At 48.7% G+C, this 20,293-nt stretch overlaps 1 protein-coding gene across 1 annotated transcript in view; it reads right to left on the reverse strand.

Annotated features, from left to right (window-relative positions):
* Positions 1-20,293, reverse strand: part of POU2F3 (POU class 2 homeobox 3) — a 76,947-nt gene that overhangs the window by 49,310 nt on the left and 7,344 nt on the right. The gene's annotated exons all lie outside the window — the stretch shown is intronic.

The following is a 20,293-nucleotide window of genomic DNA, read 5'->3' on the forward strand; positions in this document are numbered from 1 at the left end:
GATCAGCTGTAGGGATGAGAAAGGAGGAAGGGAGAACAACCAGGTGGCTATCGCAGTGGGCTAGGTGAGAGGGGGCAGCGTGCAGGATAGAAGGGCACCCGTGCAGATAGTGAGAAAGACCCGGATTTTGAATTGATAGCTGACAGGGCCAGCTGATGGCTGCAAGGAGTGGTGCAAGGGAAGGAGAGGAAGGATGATTCCTAGAGTTGGGCTTTCTCCATGGAGTGAGTGGTGGAGTCATTCCCCAAGATGGGGGTGACTCGGGGAGGAGCTGGCTGGTGGTATAAAATCAAAAGCTATGTTCTGGGACGTGTTAACTTTGAGATGCCAATTAAAGATCCCAGGAGAGACAGGGAAAGGAGTTTGGACTCAGGATAGGTGTCAGGTCAGAAGTACAGGGTGGGTACTTTTCAGCTTATAGGTGGTATTTAAAGCCATAGGATTTGATGAGTTTACAAAGGAACTGAGTCCAGATGAAGGAGAATAAAAGGGTCAAGGTTGGGAATGATGACGAAGGGCCAGCAAAGGAGACTGAGAAAGAGTGGGCACTCAGGTAGGAGGAAGACCAGGCAGGTATGGCGTCTGGAAGGCAAGAGAAGGTGTAATATCATTACCTCCAGAAGAGGTAATAACATACATGTGAATGAGACCTAGAAAGGGAGAGAAACCTTGAGGGCCAAAACAGTCTATCTTGGAGAGGTCATCAGGATTGTGAACAATTAAGAAAAGTCTTTACTTTCGATATCTGCGGATGCCGTTAGAGTGCTGTTTGTGAGATCCACAAAGTGCAAAAGTTGAGGAAACAGCATGAAGAGATTAATTTTAAAACCCACCAGCCAACAAGAGAACAATTTCTCTTGTCCAGGAGTTTCTCCAGGGTATTTCTCCAGAGGCCTCTCCCCTTGAAGACGCACCTGCTGCGCTTGGAGCCTGAAGATGGAGTCTCCCCTTCTCATCAAACTCATCCTGGCCTGCGTCGGTATCATTGTCTAATCCTCCTTGAGTCCCAGGCTGACTGAATGGCTGGACTGGAGGGACCCAGGCCAGCCAGGGCCTCCCAGGAGACAGACCCCTTTACTCTGGGACAGCAGAGAGCAGCACTAGTTCAGCACTGGGAACTGAATAAAGGTTCATTCCCCCAAAGTGATTTCACCTCCGATTCCGATTCCACTGCTAAGCAGGTCAGAGTATTCTCAGGAGACATGGCTTCCCCCCCGCTGGGGAGAAGGAGCTCAGAGCATCTGGAGGCCTAGGTGGAGACACCATGACATAGTCTAATACAGGCGTTAGTTCATTTCTGATGACACTGTTGATTCTCTCTCCAGATCTGACTGAGGGGAAATGGCCTCAGCCCTCATTTTACTGCTGCTTCTTCCTGCTTCTCTCCCATGTTCCATGGACCTAGTTCCGCCTGGCACCTCTCCCCACCCAGCCTACAGGAAAGGCCTGGGAGGTGGTGCCTGGGAACTCTGGGACAAGATCAAGCTCACTGGGGTTCTGCTGCTGCCCTAATGCTCTAGGTTGAGAGGTGACCGACAAGCCATTCCCAGGACCCAATTTATTCATTTTTGAAACAGTGAGGAGGGCACCCCTCTTTCCTAGAGAAAGAAAGGGATGCAATCACCATATTGTGGGAAATACTGGTCCACAATCATCAGAAACTTGTTTTCTACCCCTTTAAGCTGTGGTGTGCAGGAGTAGCAGAGCATACTTGAAACAGTCCTGGACTTGAAGTCAGAGAATTAGGGCTCAAGTCCTGGCTCCATCGCTCCCAAGCTGTGTGACCTTGGTCAAGGCAGGAAGCTCCAGAGCCTCAGGCATCTTGATGGCAAAATAAGGTCATAGTTTCAATTCCACCCACCGCCCAGGAATACAGTAAAGCTCAGCTATATGCTGGGAAGCCCTCTCCAGGTGTGGGCTGGGCTCCACACGTCCCGGGCCACTCCTCCAGCAGGCTGAGCCTGCTCCTTCGTCAGGGATTTTGCACATGCTGTTCCCTCTGACTAGAATGCCCTCTCTCCCTAGAAAATACACACTCATCCTCCAAGACCCAACTCAGATGTGACATCCTCCATGAAACTTATCCAAAGCAAAATGAGGGATTTCCTCCTCTGTGTTTCCACCTCTCTTACTTATATCTCTTCCAGCACCTACCACATTTTTTAAAAGTCAGTGTTTTGTGTGTCTGTTTCCCTCATGAAACTGGGAGCTCCTAGAGGCCAGGGTTATTACATCTTATTCATTCTTGTACCCCAAGAGCCTAAAACAGTGTTTAACACATAGTAGGAACTGAATGACTATGTGTTTAATTGATCCAAATCACTAAGAAACTCCTACAGAAACGAATCTTCTATTCAGGTCTAAGAAATCACAGGTGCCACCACCTGCAGAAACCTGTTCATATTCTATTCTCCAAGTTCTGGCTTTGAAAGATGGCAGCCACTTGCAGAAAAAAAAAACAAAGCAGGACAGACGCACAGAGGGGCTGGAGCATTATTTTCAGCATTGGAAAGATACTGAAGTCCAACCTCAGAGGGGAGCACCTTGCGGTGGTCACACAGCCTCAGAGACCTTGATTTCAGACTAAAGCTTGGATTTTGCAACTCCCATACTCATACAATTTTCCCAATAAACCCACTGCATCCCAAGTCCAACACAGAGAAAACCAAGTATTAGACTGTAACCAACAGTTTAGACAAATAAGCAGTATTAATGCCGATCAAATCTGGAAGTGATTTAAAGAGCGAAATTAATTCAGACAACTGGATGATGAAATCAGGATTAGAAAATATTTTGGTTGATTCTAATAAGAGGCCAAAACCAACAACATAAAATGTAACAGGAATAAATCTAGGCTCTACATTTAGGTTAAAAAAGGTCAATTGTATACATAAAAGAGGAGGCTGAAATTAGAAATGATTAAGGTGGTAAATTTTATGTTTAAATTTTATGTTTAAATTTAATATTGTATGTTTTTTACCACCAAAAAAAAAGGAGAAAAAGTAAAGAGTTTTTTAAACTTAGGGAATTATGTTTTGACAACTACTCTAACCCAGAAAGCTAATTTTCTACCTCATACTGGGTAGGCAACTAAAGTAGTCAAATTGCTCAAAAGTATGCCCTACCTTTAAGCCTACCTGTTACACATGATCTGGCAATCCTACTCTGGGTGTATATCCACAGGAAAAGAAAACAGGATATCAAACAGATAGCTTCACTCTTCTGTTCACTGCAGCATTATTCACTATAGCCAACCTAAGTGTTCATCAGTGGGTAAATGGATAAAGAAAATGTTACATATATATAACATGTTACATGGTGGAATATTATTCAGCCATGAGAAAGAAGGTAACCCTGCCATTTGCGACAACATGAATTGAGCTTGGGGGCATTATGCTAAGTGAAATAAACCAGACTGAGAAAGAAAAATACTGCAAGGTATCACTTATATGTGGACTCCAAAAAAATAAAAATAAAAAAGAGTCAAACTCATAGAAACAGAGAGTGGAAAAGTGGTTGCCAGATGCTGGAAGGGTTCCGAAATAGGGAGAAGTTGGTAAAAGGGTGCAAACTTTCAGCTATAAGATGAATCAGGTCTGAAGATCTAATGTATAACAGGGTGATTATAGTTGACAATACTGTACTGTATAATTAAAATTTGCTAAAACAGTGGAACTTAAATGTTCTCTCTCACACATATAAAGATAAATATAGAGGTGATGGATGTGTTAATTAGATGGTGGGAATCCTTTCACAATGTGTACACATATCAAATCACATGATGTACATGTTAACATCACATGATGTTAACATGATGTACATTGTAAAAATCTTACAATTTTATTTACCAGTAACACCCCAATAAAGCTTAAACAAAAGACTCTGTGCTACAGTGTGAAACCTGATAAAGAGTTTTTTCAACAATACCAATAACCAACCTCAAACTAGAGCAATGGAATAACACAGCAGATACATACGGTGATTAAAAATTCAAGTGTGCATAATTTAAGATACTTGACCATCAAAATAGCTATACTCTGTATTTTACATTTTCAAAGAGGTTAAATCTCCTAAAGAAATATATCTCTCCCTCCCAAACAAAACCAAAAAAGTGATTCCCATTTCTGTTTATTGGCAGACAGTATCTGGAAATAAACAAACTGCAGTTCCTTGTGGGGAGGGGAAGAGAGAGGAGGCTGGCGCTAGTGTCTCATGTGAAAAAGAGACCAAAAAAGGGAGAATTTCAGTTGACTGAAGCCAATATTGGCCTGAGTGTGCTGCACAGGTGTGGTGTAGCTGCTTAAAAAACTAATGCTATCCTGTGCATTAGTAGGCATGCAGACCGTTGCAGATCTCTGCTGAGAGCATCATGTCCGGTTCAGGGCAACAATTTTTTTTTTTTTTTTTTTTTTTTTTTTTGCGGTACGTGGGATCTTCCCAGACCAGGGCACGAACCCGTGTCCCCTGTATCGGCAGGCGGACTCTCAACCACTGCACCACCAGCGAAGCCCCAGGGCCACATTTTTAAAAGGGACCCTGATGAACTGGGCTGTGCAACATGAGGACCAAGATGGTAAGGGGCTTAGATGTCACACCACATGAGGAAAGGATCTTTAGCCTAGAGAGGAGAACACTTACCCTTAGATGTCTTTTACGTTTTAGAGACACATACCGCCATATTTAGGATTGAAAAGTTATAATGTGTATAATTTACAAGAAAATATTCCAGGGACAGGAATGGCAGAAACATGATGGTTGTTGAGAGTAGGCAATGAGTATATGGGGCTCATCGTTTTAGTGTCCACCTTTGTGTGCATTTGAAATAAAAAGTTAAAAATAAAATATTTACCCCCAAAAAGGATGAAACAAATATGGCAAGATGTTAACAACTATTAAATCCAGGTGTTGGGTATATGGCTGTTCATTAAGCTGTTTCTTCTCTTTTCTATGTATCTGAAGTTTTTCAAAATAAAAAAATTTAAAGTAATTCAATGAGGGAACATTTGAAAGATCTACTTGGCATAGTGCCTGGTGCATAGTAAGTGCTTCAGTAAATGTCAGTGTACTCTTCCTTCCTCCCCAAATATTGGCATGGATGTGAAGCAGGCTTAGTCTGCAGTTCCAAAGACCCAGCTCCACAAAAGGTCGGTGGTGGAGGCTCCTGGGAAGCAGGCTTCACCTCAGTATAAGGAAGAATTTTGTAAAACATGGAATTGTCCAGCAGTGAAACCCACAGTTTCATGTCAACAGGGCTCCCCATTGCTAGGAATATTCAGGCAGAGGTTGCTTATTTCAGGGATGTTATAGAAGTGGTATTTGAATTGAGGGGCAATTTGATAATATCAAGAGGGGGATCTCGGGTGATCTCAGAGGACTGAAAATTCCTTCCATCTCTAAAGTGCTAGGATTCAGTGCCACTGATTGAAATGTACCAGGGCTTTTTCTTCCCCTCCCAGAAGCTGGTCACTGTGTAGCATTTGCAGAGGGAGGCAAGGAAGGACCAAAGAACTCTCCCCACCGTTTCCCTCTGTCCTGTGTGTTCTGCCCACAACTAAAAGATATGAACACAGAGGGCAGAGATGGAGCAGAAAGGGCTCACAAAGGAAGCTTCAGAATCCTCTCTTTGGATGTCCTGGGGGCAAATGGGTAAGAATGGTGCCAAGCTGGAAGGGACACCAGCTAAGGTCTCTCCAAGCCTCTTTCGGTTCTCATGGTCTCCTGGGAATCTCTGGACCATGAAACTTCTAGCAAGAAAGCCAGAGTGCAAACACCTTGGAACTATGGCTCACGGGGCTGGGAGGGACCTGAAGAGATCATCAGGGCGAGCGCTCTGCCTTTGGGAAAATGAAGCATTATTATCCACCCCCATTTTACAGTGAGAAAACTGAGTCTCAACAAGGTTAAGTGATAATATGTACGAAGTAACAGAGCTTTTAAAGTATGGGCATGTGTTGGGAATGATCCTCAGGGAAAGACAAAAACCCACGTCTCCAACCCCAATGTGGTACATCCTTCCCATGCTAGCGTTAACGCTACTGCTAGCATCTCTAAAACTCAGACAATGTCTGAGGACTCCACCCAAGCTCCAGCTAAATGCCCCAACTCCTGAATCTCCCTGGTCCCACACGGTACCCAGAACTGTTCATCTATACCAAAGAGCTCCAGACAAAGGAAGAGGCCGAGAATACAGTTCGAGGGATTTGGGTTAATTATGAAGACAACATCCCAGTTCATAGAAAATGGGATTTAGTGACCAAAAGAGGGTAAAAGGCACCTTGAATTGGCGGGGCGACCCGGGATTCTGGATAGAATTTCCTTAGGCCAGGATGGCCATAATACCCAATGGAGTCCCCGTGAGAAAGGCCAAGGATCAGTCTGTAGGAGGCGCACAGGGGTCAAAGGCAACTTCCACCTCTGCCTCTCCTTCCCTGGCATCTGGTGGGCACCAGGTCAGCAGTCCGAGCCACCTGGCAAGGACCCCTGTCCGACAGTAGACAGGAGGAGCCGGCGCCAGCCCTCTGCTTTCCCACCTCTGAGCCACAGCCTCACAGGCCCACTGATTTGCATGCTTTGGCAGCGCTGGGATGTGAGTTTGCCTGGGGAGCAATTCTCTGGGTGAGGGAGGTGGAAGCACAAGAATCCTGTTCCAGCAGGATTTTCACTCCTGCCTGGTAAACATGCAGAGAGCATTCTGCAATGCGGCTGAACCTCTCCCATTTCTGGGCTGCTTCTCTTCTCACCAGCTCCGCTCCCAGGTTAACCCAGCAAGGCTTCCACTGTCATTTCATGACCACCTGGCAAATGTGCTGGCACTTCCTGGGATAGCAGTGATTAAAGCAACCAGGACCTTGGAAGCACTGCTGGGCAGGCAGCCTCCAGAGCAAACCAGGAGACTTCCCAGTGAGGTCAGTCAAACCAGTCAAAACACTTTACCCCAAGACCCCACAGACACCATGCCTACCTTTTTTGTTACTTGAGATCCCTCCAAGGAACTGGGCACTGTTGCCTAATGGTCAGAGTTCTGTACAGAGAACACACTGTAAACTGAGCTTGAGGGTTACTTCAAAGGCTGTGTTATGCTGGACCTTGGGCAAGCTGCTTGATCTCCACAGCCTTCAATCTTCCTTACATGTTACAACAAAAAATTCTGCCTATATTCCTGCCACCTTCTTCGTAGGAGCAAAGAAATGCCCAGGAGGAAACCGAGGCTGGCCTCTGAAGCCACCTGAAGAACAGGACACAGGATGTCCTTGATGGGCTGTGGGGAAAACGCTGGCGTAGGGGACGGGAGATCTGAGCTTCAGTTCTCCACCAGCTGAGTGTCCCTGGCTGTGGATAGCAGATGCAAAGATGCAGCGTATGCGCCATGCCCAGGGCAGACATCACTAATGGACCGCCTCACTTGCTTCCTTTTCCTAAACTCAGTGCATAGTGACCACCACTGATGATCAGAAGCAGCTCTCCTGAAGAAACCCACTTGCTACCCCAGGACAGGATGATCTTACAGGGTCCCTCCACCTCTGACTGTCTGTGGCTTTGGGGATTTTCATGATTTAAAGCTTCTTCCTCTCTAGAATGGCAGAGTAAACACAACTGACCTCAGTTCTTCCTTGCAACCCGGCCTGTGTGAGCATTCCAGGGAGTTTCTCCACCTGCACAGTCATGAGACTGAACCCCGAAGCCTTGCTCTCCAGGCCCTTACCACAGATGTCAGGAGCGTGGGGCTGAGGAGGGCACCCACTGCCCACCTTTGCTAAAAGGGAAGCCCAGCCTCCTCCGACTTCCCTTTATTATCTGTCGTCATTCTTTGATAAATGAAAGGCTCCTCACCGAGGTCTTCTATTTTTTTGGAAATAAAATCCCTGTGTCTTCTCAGTCTGAGCTATAGATGGGACTCTCCGGGGCCCCCTGCCTTGCCCCTGCACCTCCTGCTGGCCTCACACTGAGGCCCAAAGTGGGCAGCATGATCAGAGGCTATGCTGAAGAAGCCAGGGACTCAGGCCCCTGCCTGGAATGGGGCCAAAGGGCCAGGTTGCCCAGCAAAGTCTCCACTCATAATCCACTGACCCTAGAAAACAATAAAAATCCAACTTCAAAGGAAAAACTCTGTTAAAGAAACCCAGGGTTCCCATCACTCCTAAATAAGTACAGGTCAGAGAAGCACCTTGGCCGTTATTTTTCTATCATAACTTTCTTGTGCTCGAAGGGACCACACAGAGACTCCCAGTGCAGCACCCACCACTTACAGGTAGGGAAACTAAGTCCCAGAGAGGGTGAGTGATGAGCTAAAGGTCACACTGGTAATAAAACAAAGCAGGAACAAAGCCCGAGCTCCGGTGCCCGGACTTGACTCTCCACCATAGCCCAGGGGGTCCCTAAAGGTCACCTCCAGACCAGCCCCTTCTCTACTCCTTGCCCACGCCTGAGAGAGGAAGAGATTCAAAGAGGTTTAAGGTTGGTAAGAGGCACTTCACCACCCGCTTCCCGGGACTGAGTGAAGTGGGGGTGAGAAGGGTGACTGGGAAGAGCAGGAATAGCTACCGAGAGGGGCGTGCAGCCGGGTGCTGGTCCTCACGTGGGCACACAGACGTCCATTGTGCAGCTCAGAGGGGCACGTGTGTGGTAAGAAAGCTTAGATGGGAGATGCTATCTCACATGTGTAGAACAGCTCTCACTTCTGAGAGCTGCCACAGATACACTCTTCTTTCATTCATGCCTCACGACTTGTTTTACAGATAAGGAAACTGAGGCTGGGCCATGGCGCCTGAGCTGGAGGAAAGGAAGTTGGGTCTCAGGGCTCTGGCTGCAGGGCTGGTGCGCTGGCCAACACGCATGGGTCTTGGGGCGTGCACTGGGTTTGTTCCTTTCTGTGCAGTGCACTTTCATATCCAGTCCTTATTAGAGTCTCGCCTGCCTGTGAGTTCTACAGGGCCGGGATTCCAGAACTCCTGTTTCACCAGTGAGTACACTGAGGCTCAGAGAGGGCGGGGCTGGTTAATGTCACACAGCCGTCTTCCGCATCCAGACACCATGCCATGCCCTTTCCCTCACCCGGGGTAATGTCGCTTCCTCTCCTTCTGGGGCCTGTGTTCCTAGGGCTGGAGGGGCCACTTCTGAGGGAATGGTGATGGGGAGGGGGGAGACTTTGTCCAACGAAACAACAAAACAAAAGCAAAAGACAGAGGACTGCCTCTAGGGTAGGGAAAGGGCTTTTAAAGAAACAGGGATCTCAACCCGTTGCTGTGATCTTGAGAAAGTCGTTCCTCTTTTCTGACCCCACTCTCTTTCCCCATAAAATAGGAGAATGGGACTAGATCAGAGAATTTTCAAACATTTTGGCAGGAGAACACTATTTTCAAATAATAGGGATTAATTAATAGTTGACATTTATTGAGCATTTACTATGTACCAAGCTTTGTATTAAACATTTTATACACAGGACAGCATTTAATCCTCACAACCACCCTATGAGTAGGTGCTCTTATTATCCCCATTTTACAGATGAGGAAACTTGAGGCTCAGAGAGGTTAATCAACTTGCCCAAGGTTACTGATTAGTAAATTGCCGAGTAGAAACTCAAGCCCACGTCTGCCCACCAGCCAAGGCTGACCACACCACAGTATATATTGACATACTATCTCCAAATGAAAACACATATGGAGTCACCACAGAAATTTGAGGGGGGAAAAAAAAGACCTTCAGGTTTTTCCAGAACTATAAACATCATCTAGTCTCCTTGAATCTGTACCATCCCTAAGCATTGGGTCCTGGGAGGAGGGGTCTTTCCACCAACTCCCTCCCCTTCTTCCGGCCATTTCCTGATTGCCTGGAGTCAGTTTGTTTGAGGGTCCTTCACCAAAGCACGCATCCCACTCCCAAGTGCAGGTGGATAGGACAGTGTGTTGGCCATGAGTGAACGAATTCACAGGTAGGTCTACTCAGGACACAGCCCATATTCCTAATAGAGGGTCCCTAAATTGGCCACTGGGTCACGTGTGGACACTGTCCTTCTGATACTAATACTGGCAAATAGCATTACTATACGGCAGGCTCTGCTCTAAGCACCTTACACATGTTGGCTTATTCAATCCTCATGGCAGGGGCTTCCCTGGTGGCACAGCGGTTAAGAATCTGCCTGCCAATGCAGGGGACATGGGCTCGAGCCCAGGTCCGGGAAGATCCCACATGCCGCGGAGCAACTACGCCTGTGCGTCACAACTACTGAGCCTGCGCTCTAGAGCCCGTGAACCACAACTACTGAGCCCACGAGCCACAACTACCGAAGCCCGTGTGCCTAGAGCCCATGCTCCGCAACAAGAGAAGCCACCACAATGAGAAGCCCGCGCACCGCAACAAACAGTGGCTCCCGCTCGCCGCCACTAGAGGAAAACCCGTGCGCAGCAACGAAGACCCAACACAGTCCAAAATAAAATAAATAAATAAATAAATAAATAAATAAATTAAAGAAAAAACAAAAAAAATAGTTCCTCACTCTCCACAATATTAAAAAACAAAAACAAAAAAACATCCTCACGGCGACTCTAGGAGCCTATCCCTATTATTACCTCCATTTTACAGTCTAGGAAACCGAGCAGGGATATTAAGTAACCAGCCCAAGGTCATACAACTAGTAAGTAGAAAAGTTGGGATTCAAATACAGACTCTGGCTCCAAAGTCTATGCCCTTAATGCCTACGCCTTGGTAAGCTGGGGGCAGCAGAGCCCTTCCTAACACATCACAGGAACTGAGAGGTACAGCAACCCCCATCTTTCAAATAATAACCAGTGAGCACAAAGGGTCAGCATGTGCTCCCAGATCTCAGCATCTTAGAGCCGGAAGTGATCTTAGAGACTCTCAAGTTCAGACCCTTCGTCCAATGCACGAACTCAGGCCTGAAGACGGGAGGTGACTTGCTGACACAGGTTCATGGTAGAGATGAGTCCAGATTCCATCTCTCCTCACATCTCCTCAGCCAAACGAGAAAGTGCAGACTGCTTCTCCAGTTTCACTGGTAGAAAAACTGAGATGACTAGTCTGTTGTCAGCAGAGGGAGACAGGCCTGAGCCCAGGACCAGAGCTCACTCAATGGTCCTTAAGAGCCCAAGCATCCTTACGACACTGGGGGTAAACTGAGTTGGGGCTAGGCGGGGATGGGGACCCAGCTGGTTCTCCCCAGAGGCAGAGGTCACTAATACCCCACTCAGCCAACCACCCTCAAGCCTCCAGGGGCCTGAGGGGAGGGGACAGGGACAGGGTGGGAGCAGCCAGCCCGGTGCCACCTCCCTTTGATACCTTGGAGTCCAGAGCAGACATTTCCCAGCCGGCTTAACCCTTTTTGTGCGTGCTTCCCTTCTCAAGAAAACCTTAATCATCCTCATTTGAATTTCAAATGACCTCTCCCCTCTCCCCACTCCCTGCCCCAACAGGCTTTGAGGCAGGGATATGGAAATTCACCCTGCAGTATGGAAATCATTGCCCTATGCAAATTGGGCGCCAGGACCCCATCGTCATAGCAACCACTGGGTTTCCTCTCCTTTTGGCCCCTCTCTGGGCTCTCTGGCTTAGATTTTTTGTTCCTCTTCCCAGCAGGCAGGTGGGGCACCCCTCACCGAGGTGCCCAAAGGGGCCCAGACCTGCCAGGCTTCCTGCCTGCTTCTCTAGTGCAAATCTGGACCCAGACTGGGTCTCACCCAAGCGAGACCAACCGCTGTTTTTTCTCAGGCTAGCCTAATCCGAGGATGGGCTAGATGGTGGTGAGGAAGTTCTGGAGTCTGGAGGACACAGCGATGCTCCTAGAGGGGGTGACAGGAGAAGAGAGACCTAGAGGGCTTCGGTGGTGCCAGTGATAGGAGATAAAAGCAGGGCACGGAACCTGTATGTAAAATGCCATGCAAATTAACACCTATTATTTTTTGAGTCAACAGCACTAGTGCTTTCTGGGGAGATGCCCGCAGTTCTGTTTCCCATGCTCCGAGCTTGGCACAAAGGCCTGCCCTACCTGAGTCTCCCAGGGCCCTGCTGTTACCCAGGAGCTCCCCCACAGTCAGCCCTAAGCCCATGGAGGATCCAGGAGGGGACTTTGAACTGTCTGTGGCTGAAGTCTCTAGAAATGAAATTCAGTCTCCTTTGAGGACTCTGGTCATTCGCTCAGCCTCCCCAGCCCTGTCCTACCAGACCCTCAGGCTCCAATGAGAGGAACACAGCCCCAGTTGGGATGACCTCATGCTGCTTCCCTTTTAAGGACATGTCTGCCCCTCTTCCCCTTGGCTGTGGGGAGTGGGGAGTGAGAGGAAGCAAGGGGAGCTGCACCTGCCTCTCCCCTCAGCAGCTCTTCCTAAGGACGGGTCATCCTGGCAGAGCCCTTCCCTTCCCGAGGGGGACCCACTAGCAAATGCAGGCAGAGACTCCAACTTCCGTCTCCCCTGCCCTTCATGTAGTTTCACAAACCCCCCGACCACCCCAGCCTGCCTTTGATAGAGCCTTGACCAGAAAGGAAGACTGCCAGGGGATGTACCCCCACCGCCAGACTGCCCACCCTGCCCTGAGGGCTTTGAGGTGGGGATTGTGTGAGTCGTGTGTGTTTGTGCGTGAGTGTGAGTTGAGAGTGTGTGTGTCTGTGTGTTTGGGAGTGGGGCGGACCGAGTGTAACTGCATTTCAGTAGTCCGGATTGGGGCTGCTCTTCAAGCCCTAAGACGTAACCCTAATTTGGCTGCTCATTTCTTTTCAAATTCTTTTTCCACTTGTTCAGCAATTTTCCACACCAGGTGTTCATTACTGTAACTGTTTCTTAAGGAGGAGGGTGGACCCAAGAGACCAAAAGCATTTACTCACAGCTTATGGCGGGGGGGCTGCCATTTGGGGGCCTTAGTGAAGGGCTAAGGCCCAGAAGCTACAGTGTTGAGTCTCTGGACGCTGCTCAGGGCCTCTGTGTGTGTGTGTGTGTGTGTGTGTGTGTGTGTGTGTTGGTAGCGGGTTGGGGGTGGGTGTCATTTCACCCCTGGAAGCAAAGGATAGCCTGGGACCGACCTCTCCTGCTGGACCTCCCCATCATTGCCCCCACGGCACCGACAGTGGGACTAGGAGGGGTGCTGAGAAGGTCATAAGATGTATCCATTGCCCATGGGATGCCAAAGGAAAGGGGCATTCTTATGCACACTCTTATCCTCTAATGCAGGGCACCTCCAAGTGTGGTCCCACAGCCAGGCTGGTCTGAACTGTTCATTAAGGTCGGAGACCAGATGTGTCCAAACACAGAGAGTAAGAATTTAGAAATGTTCACAGCACCCCAAGTACGTCATTAGTGAGGGCTCCCTGTGGACGCAGTGTAGACAAGTCTGGGCCCTGTTGAATGTGCGTGGTGGGTACGAGCTGCATACCAGTCCTGCACGGTGGGACCGTGGACTGCTCTGTGACAGACCGGAAGTAAAACGACCAGTCCTGTAGCCCACGTTGTTTGAAGCGGTGCCCTAAGGAATGACCGCTGATGAAACCAAGCGGAACTCCAGATGGTAAAAGGCAGCACACAGGTGCCCCCCAACCCGGCCCCCTCGCTTTGTTCCCTCTTAGGCTGGAGAGAAAAGGAGGTCCATGTTCTTCTGGGGGCTGCAGAGATGGCAGCTGGGGCAGGGAAGGTGGCCTTCCTTAAAGAGATCTCCGAAAGGAAGAGGGACGGGTGCCAGGCAGGACTTGGCTCATTCACCTGCACTGGTGCTAAGGTTTAACATAATTTTATATTTACAAACATACCTGCTACCCAGAGGCAAGTATTAATTTAGTCCATATGGACTATTACCCCTCTTGAGGTTGCGACATACACACTCCTAACACACTCATATATAGTGTGCTTAGACTTTAAAGTATCTTCACTCATTTCTGGACATGAATGTGTTATAAACCTCCTGATTTCAAGCAACATATAAAAAACACACTGCTGTTAAAAACACTTCACGGGCTTCCCTGGGGGCGCACTGGTTGAGAGTCTGCCTGCTGATGCAGGGGACACGGGTTCGTGCCCCGGTCCGGGAAGATCCCACATGCCGCAGAGCAGCTAGGCCCGTGAGCCATGGCCACTGGGCCTGCGCGTCTGGAGCCTGTGCTCCGCAACAGGAGAGGCCACAGCAGTGAGAGGCCCGCGTACCGCAAAAAAAAAAAACAAAAAAAACACAACACTTCACAACACTTTCATCTGAGCAGCATGGTCCTGCCCTGTGGGGTTGGGTTTGGGACTAGATGGGTGAGAAAGTGTGGCCCAGGTGGGAGCTGCTGTAGTAGCTCTTTTATTTGCAGAGGCTCTCTGTGTGCTAGAGGCAGGTACCTCCTGACGCCACAGGCTGCTCTCCCGAGACCTCTGGCACACACAGCCACAGTATGAAGCCTGGATGGTGAATTAGTACCTCTTCATCTCCCTGCACAGAATCTGGAAACGTGGTAAGATGGAAGCCACTCTGGTTTGAGAGGGCCAGAACCAGGGGCAAGGGACTTATGCTGCAGCATGAGGGTTGTAAACAAGGGATAGGAAAGGACTTCCCGACACTGTGAATTGTATCCTACAAGAATAGGTGGCCAAGAGAAATTGTGGGGTTAGCTTTTCTTAAGGATGGAGGATAAATGAGGGGAAAATAGCTCTAAGAACAGGATCCTTTATTTCCCAGGGATGGTTTTGAAATGTCTTCAAAGGAAGAGAGAGGTATGGACAAGATATCCTCTCAGAATCCAGGGATTCATATCAGTTCCCCCTGGACATCTGGAGGGGCTGTGGCTTCCTTTTTGTCCTCCAGAGAGTTAAGGCGAGAGTGGGTACAGACCAAGGCACAGGACCAGAGTCACCAGGCTTGAATCCTAGAGCCCACCCAGCTCATTCTCTTCACTTTACTCCCCCAAGCCCTCTCCCCACCCCATATTATGACAAGGAAACTCGAGTCTAAGGCACAAGCAGACTTGTCCCACACTGCTCAGTGACAGAGCTTTGTCTTGTCTCCTGAACATTTCTGATAATTATCAACCTAATGATGGACTGTATTTGTATGGTGACATACACTTTGCAAAGTGCTTTCACACCCACTCTGTCATTTAATCATAAAAGGGTGTGTGTGTGTGTGTGTGTGTGTGTGTATGCGTGCACCCATGTGTCTCATTTAGAAAGAGCTGTCAATAGGAGACTGTTCCGCACCTTCCCCCAAGTCTCACCTCACCCCAGGTACTTCCTAGACTTCTCTTGTCCTCTCTGTCATTGAAAGAATAGTTTCATTCCATAAACATTTGGGTTAAAACCCACACACGTCTCTAGAGCCTTCTGCCCGTTTCTGCCTGGAACTGCACCTCTTCGTCGCAGTGAGACATAGTTTCTTTATCCTTGGCTCTTTTCTTGGGGACTCAGTAGGGTGGAGATGGCGAGACCCCAGGAATGAACTGACCAAGACGGGGTTTCTCTTCTTGGGTCAGTTACTCATTATTTCTTCGGGCCTTAAGGAGAATCACTAACTTCTCTGGCCTCCCCTATATAATCGTGTCCATTCCGTCTTAAAACCATGCAGAAAGTTGCCAGATTTAAGTGAGGAGACTTTCTGCAAAGGGTCCCCACACAGCTAACTCCCCTGGATGGTCCTTCCAGACGGTGGGACACGGTGAGCCATTTCACCTCTCAGTTAGGCAACTGAAGCAAAGAAGAAGGCCAGCAGGAAGGGATGACTGACAGAGTCCAGTCCCCACCCCCTCCCTTCTTGCTCCCCTTTTCCTCCCCTGGGCTCCCCTCGTGGAGCCCTTCCTTCCCAGATCTCTGAGCAGGACAAGGATCCTAAGGCGTCTGCTCCACTGTCATCTGGGCCCGCAATCCCCCACTCCACCAATGACAACTGAATCTGCAGAATGCGGGGAGCCTGGGCTGGTGTGTTGGTGAGGCTGGCTCAGGATGAGAGAAGAGATGGAGACAGTTCTCTCCAAGGCCAGATTCTCACCCTCCACAGTTCACCAAGGGGAGTAAGTGGACCCCAGCTCTTTCCCTCTCTTCCCCAGCAAGCACATTTTGGCACCAGACAAGGCTTCTGCCTCTTGGATGAAACCAACCCCCCAGCAGGGGCTTGGCTCTCCTCCGGCCAAGGAGGAGAGCCAAGCCCCTTGGCTGGAGCCACCTGCCATAATTTCGGCATCTCCCTGATGCAGCCACGCTCTTGTGTCCTCTGTCCCTGGTTTTCCTGTGCTGGTCCCCAGTCTTCCCACCACCATCTCTGGGTAAATAGTCACTAGAAAGACCCAAGTTTAATTCTGTCATTTGCTAGATACAGAATCTTGGTGAAACCAGCTAACCAGCCTCAATTGCCCCATCTGCAAAGTGGGATGGTGCCATCTACCCTCACGGAATTGTTGTAAGGTCCAAATGCACTGTTGGAACGTGCTCTTCCAAACACAAGTTGGCCCTGTGATCCACTCCACCATGAAGCCCTGGAGGAAAGCTCCTGGAGGATAGGGACTGTTTCGTCATCTTTCTGAGCCCAGGATCTGACACGAGCGAGGACTGCCAGCAAGGTCGGAGAAGAGGATGGAGCCTGAACAGAGCAAGGCAGCTGGAGGAGCCAGAGGAGAGCAGGCTGAGAGGGACGGTGGAAGGAGGGGATATAGGGGCTGAGGGAGGTGACGGGGTAGATGGGCAGAGCTCAGGGCTGAGGAAGTCCCCACACAAATGCACGGTGTGGGAACTGATGGCAGAGAATTTGGAAAAGCAGAGCTGCATACACATCTTTAAAAATTCAGCCCTTAGAGACTCTCCAGCCCCAAACCCTCCTTAATGGGGAGGAAAATAAATGTCTGGGTGGGAAAACATTTGACCAATAATCTGCAGGGAGTTAATAGCCTGGAGTCAGGACTGAGTTTGATTACTGGTTAGAAGCTGTGTGATCCTGGGCTAGTTAGTTTCTCATTCTGAGCCGCAACTTCCTCATTGATAAAAATGGCAATTATAAGAATTAAATGAGGTAATGCATGTACAGTTGGCTCCATGTGCCTGGGTATGGGCAGGAGGCTCCGTGGATGTGACTGGCCTTTCCCTTCCTCCTCCCAAGCCCACCGTATTTGTCCTCCCCTGTGTAGGAGGCTACACTGTGACCAGAGTGGTCAAAAGTCATAGGGTTATCTGCTTGGGTGCTTGGGGATGGTCAGTTATGGAGCTGGGAGCTTTTGAAATGTGGGTAAGGCTATGTTCTTATCAACCACTCAGTTGAGAACCGGAAAAAAAAAAAATTGGTGTCAGCCTCAAGAAGGAAGGAAAAGTAAAAACGGGAAGTAAAAGGAAGGATAGAAAAGCTGATAGTTCAGAAATCTAGAAACAGCTTGGCTTCAATCTTCTGCGGGGTGTGGAAACAACACTGGCCAGGGGACTGGGAGCCTTCTCTGGTCCCGAGTGCTGTCACAAAGACACTGAATTTATCCTCTGTCCACCCATGCCTCGGCTTCCTCACAGATCGCAGGAAAGGAAAGGATGAGCTAGCTGCCCTGCCAGGTCTCTACCAACCGGGAGGTCTGTGTCTGGACTAGAGAACGCTCTCCTTTGCAGTCCTGGCCAGTGTGGAGGGGAAATTCACTTCCCTTTCCCAGCTCCCACCTCATGTACCTTGGGGATTTCACACAACACAGAGGGTGCTCTCAGGGAGCTGGGGCTTTCTAGGTCACCTTTGTTTACAGTTTCTTTAAAACCCAGAGACAAACCACCCCTTAATTCAGGCCCTGTTGGGAAGGGGAATCTGCCTTTTAAAAATCCAAAGGAAGCCATTAAACCAAGTTGGTAATCACTGTGACTCATGATAAGCTTTCCTCTGTAAAAAATGAGTCAGAATGACTTTCCAGGAAGTTTGGTTACTTTAATGAGCTGCCTCTTTTTTTCTTGCCCTTACAAACATGCAGTAATTTGACAGTCACCTAAGTAAGGATGCTACCAGCCACCAAGCTGAGCCGCTAGAAGTGAAGGATCTGGGAATGGAGGCGTTCTGACAGCATGAACTAAAGGGTCTCCTTGGAGTTGAGGAGGACCCACACAGAATCTTTCCCTGAATGGTGGAAGGAACAAAATCAACCTGTAGGGTTGACCCACTCGGCCTGAGTGAAGGGGAGAAGGGCACCCCAACTACCTGCAGCCCCAGAACACTTAGCAGCAAGTCTCGTTGTGTATATTACAGAATCACAGAATCTTAATGATGCCATCAGAGGAAATGATGACTGCAGCTGTCATGTGCCAAGCACTGTGCTAAGGGCTTTAAATATCTCAGCTAACTCTCAACTCACTCTCTAAGATGGACATTAATTGTCCTCTATAGAAGAGATGAGGTTAAAGTAACTCATCAGATCATATAAACCAGTAAGCAGCAGAGCTGTGATTTTTACCCCCAGGTCTGTTTGATTCTAAATCCATACTCTTCAAAGGTCATCTGTTCCTGTCTCCTAGGGAAGCAAAGTGGCTGGTCCAAGGTCACATTTTGAACTGGCAGACACTGAGATGACACTCGTATTCTGAAAGTCTCGGTTTATGTTCAGACTCTTTCTCCTTCAACCTAGTCTGTGCAAGCTCCCACAGTCCCAGACAGGAGGCCAGAACTTGCTGAGATTGCCTGTAACGCCTGAACCTTCCTAATCCCCACCTAGGTTCTGAACTCCCTCTGTCTCCTGGATGGCTTTTCAGGGTTTCATGTAGGTCCTTCTCACTCCTGACGCAGCTGCCTTGACTTGGTCCCATAACTTTGTGATAGCTCTGCTATCCTGCTAAGCGTGGTCTTCCACCCACATGGACATTCTCTTAGCTGTGACACCACATACCTGGGGCAATACACCTGGCCCAGGTGAAGAGTTGGCTCTAGCCAGCCTGCTACTGGGAAAGGGTGACTCAACTTCTGCATCAAGGCTTCTGGACTCTGGTTTTTCTCTAGGGAAGAGTTCAGAGCAGAGAGGTACCTATTACTACTCATCAGGTAAACAGATATGAAAGCCTTGCTGGAGTTCTGGAGATTAAAGGGAATTTTCTTCACAACTGGGGAGAACAGATACCCCACTCCACAGACCTTTAGTAAAACGTACTCAGCTAATAAATCAACTGACAAATGGTTGCAATTGGCCCACTCTCTCCAAGCTTAACTCTTCCCAGACACAAAGCAAAATATAAAACATGTACCACTGGGCTTCCCTGGTGGCGCAGTGGTTGAGAGTCCGCCTGCCGATGCAGGGGACACGGGTTCGAGCCCCGGTCCGGGAAGATCCCACATGCCGCGGAGCGGCTGGGCCCGTGAGCCATGGCCGCTGAGCCTGCGCGTCCGGAGCCTGTGCTCCGCAACGGGAGAGGCCACAACAGTGAGAGGCCCGCGTACCGCAAAAATAAAAAACAACATGTACCACTACCCATGTAAACAGACAGTTTCAATACTAAATTGAGGGCGGAGGAGCAGAAAAGTTTATGGTAAATGTATGCTGCAGATGCCTCCACAAGACCCCCAATTATCATGTCCCTGATCCTGAGTCTTTTAGCTTCAAGAATGGAAGTAGACCGCACCTGAAGACTTGGGAAAAGATTTTAGCTCTGGGGGACATCAATTCTCTTCCACTTCTAATTTCAATACCTCTAATGATCCAGATGAAAGACTAATTGAGGTCTTGTTGGGATACTATTAAAGTTATTTGGTGGTGTTACAATTTATGCTCATCTTTCTTTAAGTTCTTTTTAATTATATGGAGTTTTCAAAGCCAGGTTTGGACTATGGAGTTAAAAGCAGAGAGCTATGAAACTTTCTTCTCAATTCTTCCCTGTCCTCTTCCTTTCATTCACAAAGCAAAGTCTTCTATAGGCACCAAGCCCTCCTTTCTGGGTCTGTTTGCCACCCACATGCATGTAATTTGGAAGAGGAACACTTGTACATGGGCCTTTTGATTAGTTCCTTGAGTAGCATTATTGAGAAATCTGGGGTTAAAAGGCCTTAGTTCCCCTCCACCAGAGACACATTCTGCCTTCTGTCAGTCAGTAGCAGCTGGGAACACAGCCTGCTGCTTCTAGGGGTCTTGAAAAAAAATGGTACTGATGAACCTAGTTGCGGGGCAGGAATAAAGAGGTAGACATAGAGAATGGACTTGATGACACGGGGTGGGAGGGAGAAGCCAGGGCGAAGTCAGAGTAGCATCGACATACATACACTATCGAATGTAAAAATAGTTGGCTGGTGGGAAGCAGCAGCATAGCACAGGGAAATCAGCTCGGTGCTTTGCGATGACCTAGAGGGGTTGGATAGGGAGGGTGGGAGGGAGGCTCAAGAGGGAGGGGATATG

This window comes from Hyperoodon ampullatus (genome assembly GCF_949752795.1).
Source record: "Hyperoodon ampullatus genome assembly, chromosome: 7".
In the NCBI taxonomy this organism is placed as follows: domain Eukaryota; kingdom Metazoa; phylum Chordata; class Mammalia; order Artiodactyla; family Ziphiidae; genus Hyperoodon; species Hyperoodon ampullatus.